The sequence below is a fragment of the Thamnophis sirtalis genome, unplaced genomic scaffold (genome assembly GCF_051295495.1).
Source record: "Thamnophis sirtalis isolate CommonGarterSnake01/CBP01778 unplaced genomic scaffold, rThaSir2_p1.2 scaffold_6, whole genome shotgun sequence".
NCBI lineage: Eukaryota > Metazoa > Chordata > Lepidosauria > Squamata > Natricidae > Thamnophis > Thamnophis sirtalis.
This window is the reverse complement of record NW_028261386.1, coordinates 22,099,596-22,108,591: the sequence shown is the minus strand read 5'-3', so window position 1 is coordinate 22,108,591 and position 8,996 is coordinate 22,099,596.

The following is an 8,996-nucleotide window of genomic DNA, read 5'->3' as shown; positions in this document are numbered from 1 at the left end:
CTCATATGTATTGAGCCAATGAATTATTGGGTTGGAAGAGACTAGTTTGGTGCCCAATCCACATAAGATACTCATTTAGCACTTGAACAGACTAGAAGCTGGTAGCAGACCTACACTACATGAGTGGAAAGAGACACATTAATAAATCAAAAGAATTGGCCACAAAGGAATAGCTGGTACGTCAATTAGCTGTTTGGCAGCTTGCAGCATGTTGGCAGCAGTGAAGTTGATAATGTTGTTGGGGCATGGAGGAATAGAACAACAGAACAGAACAGAACAGAACAGAACAGAATAATAGAGTTGGAAGGGACCTTGGAGGTGTTCTAGTCCAATCCCTGCTCAAGCAAGAAACCCTATACCATTTCAGACAAAAGGTTGTCCAATCTCTTCTTAAAAACTTGGAGAATTCACAACTTCTGGAGGAAAGTTGCTCCACTGGTTAATTGTTCTGTCAGGAAATTTCTCCTTAGTTCTAAATTGCTTCTCTCCTTGTTCAGTTTCCACCCATTGCTTCTTGTTCTACCCTCAGGTGCTTTGGAGAATAGCTTGACTCCCTCTTCTTTGTGGTAGCCCATGAGATATTGGAACACTGCTATCATGTCACTCCTAGTTATTCTTTTCATTAAACTAGACATATCCTATTCCAGCAATCGTTCTTTATATATGTTTTAGCCTCCAGTCCTCTAATCATCTTTGTTGCTCTTCTCTGTCCTCTTTCTAGAGAATTTGACAGTACATCTTTTAGGCAATGGATCCTTCTTGACAGCAGAGATGTTTGGCAGTGATAGATTTCTTGAGTTTTCAAAGAAGATGATGGTGAGCTTCACAGAGCCTCTTGGTGGGCTACTGCATATCTGGCCAGTGGCCACCAGGCCATATGTTATGCAAGGCTGCTGGTTGATACACACACACACACACACACACACACACACACACACACACACACACACACACACACCACAACAATGCCCCTTCTTGTCCCTCCACTCCATGTGGACTCTGCATTGATCGTTAGCAATCACATGTATTCCAGCAACATAAATGCGATTTTGGATACCCGACTCTGTTGTTACATCTTTAAAACCCCAAAACTTTAACCTTAAGCTGTCTACCGTGGCCCATTCCTAAGAGGTCTGTAAGAGGGCGTGCATAAGCACACCAGCGTGCCTACCCTCCCTATCTTACTATTCCCATCTATTTGTATTCATTTTTCATGTAGGTATATATGTATACCTGCTTATATGTTTATATGTTATATTCATACTCATACTTCTTTTCTCATACATGCTTGGCAAACCAAAATAAATAAAATAAAAATATAAAAATTAAATAAATGACGATTGGATAAAATATATTACATGCAGGGGTGGGATTGAAAAATTTTAACAACTGGTTCTCTACCCCAGTGTTTCTCAACCTTGACAACTTGAAGTCCTGTGGACTTCAACTCCCAGAATCCCCCAGCCAGCATAGCTGGCTGGGGAATTCTGGGAGTTGAAGTCCACAGGACTTCAAGTTGCCAAGGTTGAGAAACACTGCTCTACCCGGCTGCTGGGTGAGCGTGGCCATGGGAGCGTGGCCTAGTTGGCTTCCTGCACCATGGTGGTGAGGGGGGCGTTTTCACACTTCACAGGCTCCAGAGGCTTTCCTTGAGCCCCTGGGAGGGCGAAAATATTCTCCCCCTGGCTCTGAAGACCCTCCAGAGGCTGGAAGCAGTCCCGTTTCTGGACTTCCGGTACTTCTGGTAGGCCCATTTTTCGCCCTCCCCAGGCTCCAGAGGCTTTCCTCAAGGTTCCAGGAGGGCAAAAATGGCCTCCACCAGGCTCCGGAGACCTTCCAGAGGCTAGAAATGAACCCGTTTCTAGACATCCGATACTTCCGGTAGGCCCATTTTTTGCTCTCCCAGAGCCTCCATGCGGGCCCTGCACTTACTTGGCATGATGAACTCCTGGGAGGGGAGGGGCGGGCAGGGTCAGCCGGTCCTTGTAACTACCGGTTTGGTGAACCAGATTAAAATTAACATCCAGTTCACCCGAACCGGCTGAATCCCACCCGATTACATGTTTTGCTTCCCATCAATTATTTGTTGTTAATAAGTCTGTACCACCAAAATAAAAGCATTACTTTTCTATCTTTTCTCCTGTTTACATCTTTCTGGGTCTCTTTGTGGAATTTTTTTTTACAATTGTGGAAGTAAGTTTTAGCTACGCTTTCCTACTGTGGTGGTTTAGTAAAAAACAAAACAAAACCCCAGAACAATTAAAAAAGGTAGCCAGAAGGGTTAAGCTGAGAAAAAGTTACTCTTCACTGTTCCTTTGGTCTAACTATATACATACGACATTAGAGCTCTCAGCCATGAGTTATTGAGAAAAGAGATTGAACTGTGGATTGAACTGGTAAACCAAGGCACAGTTAGGCCCAGGGATAGAAACCAGCATTATCTTCATGGGAGAAAAAAAATGAGAAAAGGGAATTATTGTAAAGATGGCTGATTGCCTTCCATCTCATTTGGCCTCTTAATCCCACAACGTTCTCCCTCCTCACCTGAGAGCCTCGAGAATTTATATGAGAGTCTTGAAACTATGCTATCTGGATTTTCCAAGTACATATTAAAACTGAAATACAAATTGGAGAACCTCTATATTTTCAGATAGCTATACAATTACAGATGTCAACTAGCTATCAATCAATGGAGAAAGATGTGTGAGCACCTGTCAGGCAGAGTTTAAGAAAACGTGTTGATTGCTTTTAATATTCTTGGTGGGGTTATTGATGGGGAATTGTTGCTGATGGGGGTGGTAAATTCGATTCTTCATTTTTGGTACAAAAGGAGCTTTACATAGCCTAATACAATACCTGTAAGGTTAAAAACAGACCAGCCTCTAACTGTGGCCTAACAAAAATGCTCCCCTATTACATCCACCAAGCTCATCAGGATGAGGGTGCGGAGTATGTTGTGGTCCCATATATTATTGGTCCCTATATATCTGGTGGGACCACAAAAAAGGCCTTCTTGGTGGTGGCCCTTTCTCTATGAAACATCATTCCCCCAATGTATCATTGGCCCCCATCCTGTTGCTTTTTTTGAGAGACCCTAAAGATATTGTTTTGTCAGAGATCCTGGGGATCACGAATGGAGATGGAGCTGATCAAGTCCCTGATCTGACTGCATTGCTGCTGCTATGGGGGAAAAGGGTAGTGTGGATTTTCAATGTTGCAAGTCACCCAGAGTCACCTGTATTAGTTGGGCAGCCATATAAATCTGTATAGTAAATAAAATTCAATTCAGGCATGAAATCCTCTTACCTTCGCTACTGGTTCGGAACTGGGAGTGCATGTGCAGGGCGTACGTGATGACCTTTGGGAGGGTGGGCGAACCAGGGCAAACTGGCAGAATACCACCTCTGATACAATTGCTTTCTAGTCTAGTGTAGTGTATTGTTTGAATTGTGCCTGATACCTTCAATGATACCATAGATTAAAGGACAAAATCCAGGAATCCACTGGTTTACACAGCTGTCTACTATGATTCAGTTTTTAAATGCTGAGAGAATAAGTTTAGACTTATGCCTCTGCGTAAGGGACACCTCCTTTTCCTCATGCAGCAGTATATTATCTAGTGCTAAATAAATGCAGTTTTAACAAGACATTTCTGCTTGTTCCTTCCAATCATTGGAGCTAAAGAGACAAAAGGTCAGCTTCTGCACACAGAACATAATACATAATTATGCATTTCAGTAGACAATATTCTCAGATCTCAAAAACCTAAGTGGAGTTGGATTTGATTAATACTTGAATATCAGTCCACTAGAAAATACCAAGGTTGACTGCTCAATTGAGAACTCTAGAAAACATCCTGGGAAAAGGCAATGGAAAATCACTATATTCCCCAAAATTAATATGCACATTTAGTGAAAATGTCAGGAGTCAAGCTTGACTTGAAAGAGATTTTATCTTCAGGGAGAAATATTTTCACACAGGTGCTGAACCAAAAAGATTTTCAACTTGATCTAAGAGGACTCTTAATTCAGTCCAGCAGCCCTTTTTATCTTCTTGATACAGGTTGAAAAAAATCTAATAGATCAAAGTATGTATTGTTGTTAGCTCTTGGCAAAGTACACCTAGGGCAGGAGATACAGATAACTGTGATTCATGTAATGAGGCTAGATTAAAACCAACCAAGGCTGTATTCTTACAATACACACCACTCATGTTTTTGTGACATAGTGTGTTGTTCAAACCTGATCTGTTTTATTGGTTTTTGATTCAAATTATTGTGTGAGCCCAGAACATTGGCTAACTCAATAATAAAGGTACATTATGTGAAAGTAACTAGTGTTTGTTCCTTGGGGGAAATTTATGAGCTGAGTTCAGTCACAATACCACTTTCCTTGTCAAAGCCTTTTATGTACTTTCATAATCTCTTTCTTAATTTTGATTGACATCCCTCCCTTGTCCTACCATTAGCTTCTCTCTCCACATTTGACCAATCTTTCTCTTCCCTCTTTCTTCTTGGCATGCTCAATTGTGCAAATATCTTCTTTTCCAATGCTACCCATTTTCTCTATCATCCATCAGCTTTTGTTCCTTTCTTCTGAATTCTAGAAATATACCATTTATCTTGCTGTTTTAATGCTCTTTCTTCTATCTCTGCTCTTCAGCACTTCTTCTCTGGCTTCCTTCAGGCCTTGAAACATACCACATGAGACTCACCAATGACTTAATCATTACTGCAAACTGAGAAGGCTGTATGTAGTTATAATATTTCTTAGTGTTCTCCTATTGATGGTTCTGTTGATCATTCTTCTCTACTCACTCCTATCAAACCTTTAACACTCTTTGATTCCAGGGGGAAGAGAGCTGACGTCACGACAGCACGACGTGCAATCTTGGTGCTCCAAGATTGCAGTCGAATTTCTGCCGCTGGATGGTCCATTTGGACCTAAACTGTCCTGTAGAGATGGTGATTGAGAAGGGCACCTCCTGCTGATCTCAGGAACACCGCAAAGTCCCTGAAAGATCCAGGAATAGCCTTTTTTTCGGGCGAAAGAAACGCAGCTAATGAAGCTGCTGAAGTTGGGATAGCTCCGGAATGGGAAGAAAGGAGAAAGAGAAAGAGGAGAGAAGGGAAAGGAGAGGAGAGGAGGAAGGAAGGAAGGAGAGAAGAAAGAGAAGAAAGGGGGGTAGGAAGGAGGGAGGGAGGGAAGCAAGGAGGGAAGGAAGGAGGGAAGGAAGGAGAGAAGGAGAGAAGAAAGGAGGGAAGGAAGGAGGGAAGGAAGAAGAGAAGGAGAGAAGAAAGGAGGGAAGGAAGGAGGGAATGTAGGAGAGAAGGAAGGGGGGAAGGAAGGAGGAAAGGAAGGGGGAAAGGAAGGAGAGAAGGAGAAAAGAAAGGAGGGAAGGAAGGAAGGAGGGAAGGAAGGAGGGAAGGAGAGAAGGAGGGAAGGGGAAGGAGGGAGGGAGGGAAGAAGAAGTAGGACCGTTGTAAGATAAGATGGATCTATGGGATGTTAAAAAAGCAATCTTCAAGTATATTGTTAACAGTAGGGAAAAATTGTTATAAATACATATTATTAATAACAGTTATGAGATCATATAATTGTGAATGTATATATGAAATTGATAAAATTAAATTAAATTTTAAAAAAAGAGAAAGTGTGTTGAATTGGTCAGGAAATTTTATTATTAGAAGAAGAGACTACCCAAGAAAAAAATGTAAGTTAAGACTGAAGACAAAAGACTGTAGGCGGCGAGATTGATCTTCATTGAACTTAGTGTGTTGTCCAATTTCTAATTTCTTTTTTTTAATGGATGGAACTTTTGCAGGGGCTCCCTATTTTTTAAACTGAATGGTTTATTTATTTCTTCTTTTTTCACTTTTGCTTATACCTATGGATTAAAATTCAGAGCTGGTCGGTATGGTTAGGAGGGGGCACGACTTTTGAGCCAGCCTTATGTACATTTCCTGGCAAAATACATGAGGAAATGCCATTGGGGAAAGTTCCTCTTAGGGTTAGAGTTAGCTCTCCATGAATTCGCAGAGCAAAACGAACATCGTCCTTGGATTCGGAGGCTGTCAGTATGGTGAGGAGGGGGCATGCCTTTTGAGCCTGTCTGATGTACATATCCTGGCAAAATACATGGGGAAATGCCATGGGGGAAAATTCCACTTAGGGTTAGGGGTTAGCTCTCCATAATTCGCAAAGCAAAATGGACATCGCCATTGGATTTGGAGCCCGTCAGTATGGTTAGGAGGGAGCATGCATTTTGAGATGGCCTTATGTACATTTCCTGGCAAAATACATGGGGAAATGCCATTGGGGAAAATCCATTTATGGTTAGGGTTAGATCTCCAAGAATTCACACAGCAAAACAGATATTTGCAGAGCAAAATGGACATCAAAAGGCGTGCCCCCTCCTAACCATACCGATCGGCTCTGAATCTAAAGGCGATGTCCGTTTTGCTCTGCGAATTCATGGAGAGTAACCCTAAAGCAGGTTGTGACTATGGAAGATATGCATGGAAATACGGTAACCAACTGACACACTTTCTACAATTTGTAATGGAAGAGGGTTTTTTTTTTTTTAGGTTTGTTTGTCTTTGTTCAAAAACAAATAAAAATGTTTTAAAAAAACACTCCATGATTCCAGCTTTAGTTGTTTGTTGTATTTGCCTTAATTGAATTTTTAATATTCAAAGAATGGGAAACATATTCCTCCACTTTTTTCCTTTCTATTGAGGCTCCTTAGAGAGCAGCTGTTATTCTCATTTTCTTTCTCTGGAGATCATTCTTGAGGGCCTCTGAAAATTCAGTGATTTTCAGTTTTGTCTCTGTGAAGGCAATCATCTGCATATGTATGATTGATTATCTGCCATCTTTACTGTTTTCCTCCCATTAATTCTACACCCCCAATCCTTTTTTAATACTCAGTTTAGATTATTCATTATTGTTTCAAGCTTAGCATTATTGTAGCAAGTTTAGCACCAAAAAAGCCAACACAGTTCTATATTGCAGAAACAGAGGGATAGAATCAAGATCACATGAAATGTTCATATCACTTTATAATGCCATGGTGAGGCCACACTTGGAATACTGCATCCAGTTTTCGTCACTATGATACAAAAAAGATGTTGAGCCTCTAGAAAGAGTGCAGAGAAGAGCAATAAAGATGATTATGGGACTGGAGGCAAAAACATATAAAGAATGGTTGCAGAAACTGGGTATGTCTAGTTTAATGAAAAGAAGGACTAGGGGATACATGATAGCAGTCTTCCAATATTTGAGGGGCTGCCACAAAGAAGGAGTCAAGCTATTCTCCAAAGCACCCGAAGGCTGAAATTCCCTGATCAGTGGAACAACTTGCCTCCAGAAGTTGTGAATGCTCCAACAGTGGAAGTTTTTAAGAAGATGTTGGATAACCATTTGTCTGAAGTGGTGCAGGGTTTCCTGCCTAAGCAGGGTGGTTGCACTAGAAGACCTCCAAGGTCCCTTCCAGCTCTGTTATTCTATTCTATATTTACAGCTAAATTCTTTCTTTCTCCCAAAACTCACTTCCTTGTTCACTCCTTTTTTATGGACAATATTGTCATCACCATGCTGAACAATTGCTTTTCCCTTTTTGTTCCAGCCTGATTTTGTAATGGGGATGGGTATGTCTAGTTTAATGAAAAGAAGGACTAGGGGAGACATGATAGCAGTGTTCCAATATCTCAGGATTTGCCACAAAGAAGAGGGAGTCAAACTAGTCTCCAGGGCACCCAAGTGTAGAACAAGAAGCAATGGGTGGAAACTAATCAAGTAGAGAAGCAACTTAGAGCTGGGGAGAAATTTCCTGAGAGTTAGAACAATTAATCAGTGGAACAGATTGCTTCCAAAAGTTGTGAATGTCCCAACACTGGAACTCTTAAAGAAGATGTTGGATAGCCATTTGTCTGAAACAGTATAGGGTTTCCTGCCTAGGCAGGGAGTTGGACTAGAAGACTTCCAAGGTCCCTTCCAACTCTGCTATTGTATAAATGAATGATATCCTTTCCTTGCAACAAAATCTCTAATCCACCTCTGCTTCACTAACTGTAGTTTTAGATTTAGACTTACTAGTCCACTAATCAAGGAACCTCAAGAAATAGCTAGTAAATACTCAATAATGCTCTTTCTGCAGTAGTTGATAATTCAGGTAAAAGGTGGCCTCCTTGGGCTTGCCAGCAAGTACAAATAGCAATAGTACTTAGACTTATGTACTGCTCCAAACTGCTTTACAGCCCACTCTAAGTCAGCATATTCTCCCCAACAATCTGGATCCTCATTTTTACCAACCTAGGAAGAAGGGAAGGCTAAGTCAACCTTGAGCTGGTCAAGATTGAACTCCTGGCTGTGGGAATTTTTAGCCTGCAATGTTGTTAGTTGCGAAGTCATGTCCGACCCATCGCGACCCCATGGACAATGATCCTCCAGGCCAATGGTGGGTTTCGGATCCCGTCACAATCAGTATGCTGCAATGGGGCCAGGCGTCTACCTCGGGCATGCACACTGCACACACATGCACACCCACCACCCTGCGACACTCCAACTGCTTGGCGGAGGTTGCGCAGGCGCCATATGCTGCGTGCACCTGCACAAATAGTCCATCTGGCTTAAATCAGGTAAGGAATGCGGGCAGGCAAGTGGGCCCTCCAAAACACCATTCTGATACGGTGGCTGCTGCTCCCAGCTGCCACCGATACGCCTGTACCGGGGTGTACTGGCCGGAACCCAACACTGCTCCAGGCCTTCCTGTCCTCTACCATCCTCTGGAGTCCATTTAAGCTCGCGCCTACTGCTTCAGTGACTCCATCCAGCCACCTCCTTCTCTGTCGTCCCCTTCTTCTTTTGCCCTCAATCTTTTCCAGCATTAGGCTTGTCTCCAGAGTCCTAGCGTGTTATACTGCATTCTAACCACTGCAATACCATGGTTAACTACTGTGCCACCACAGCAAATGACATTTGACAATTACAAAGACT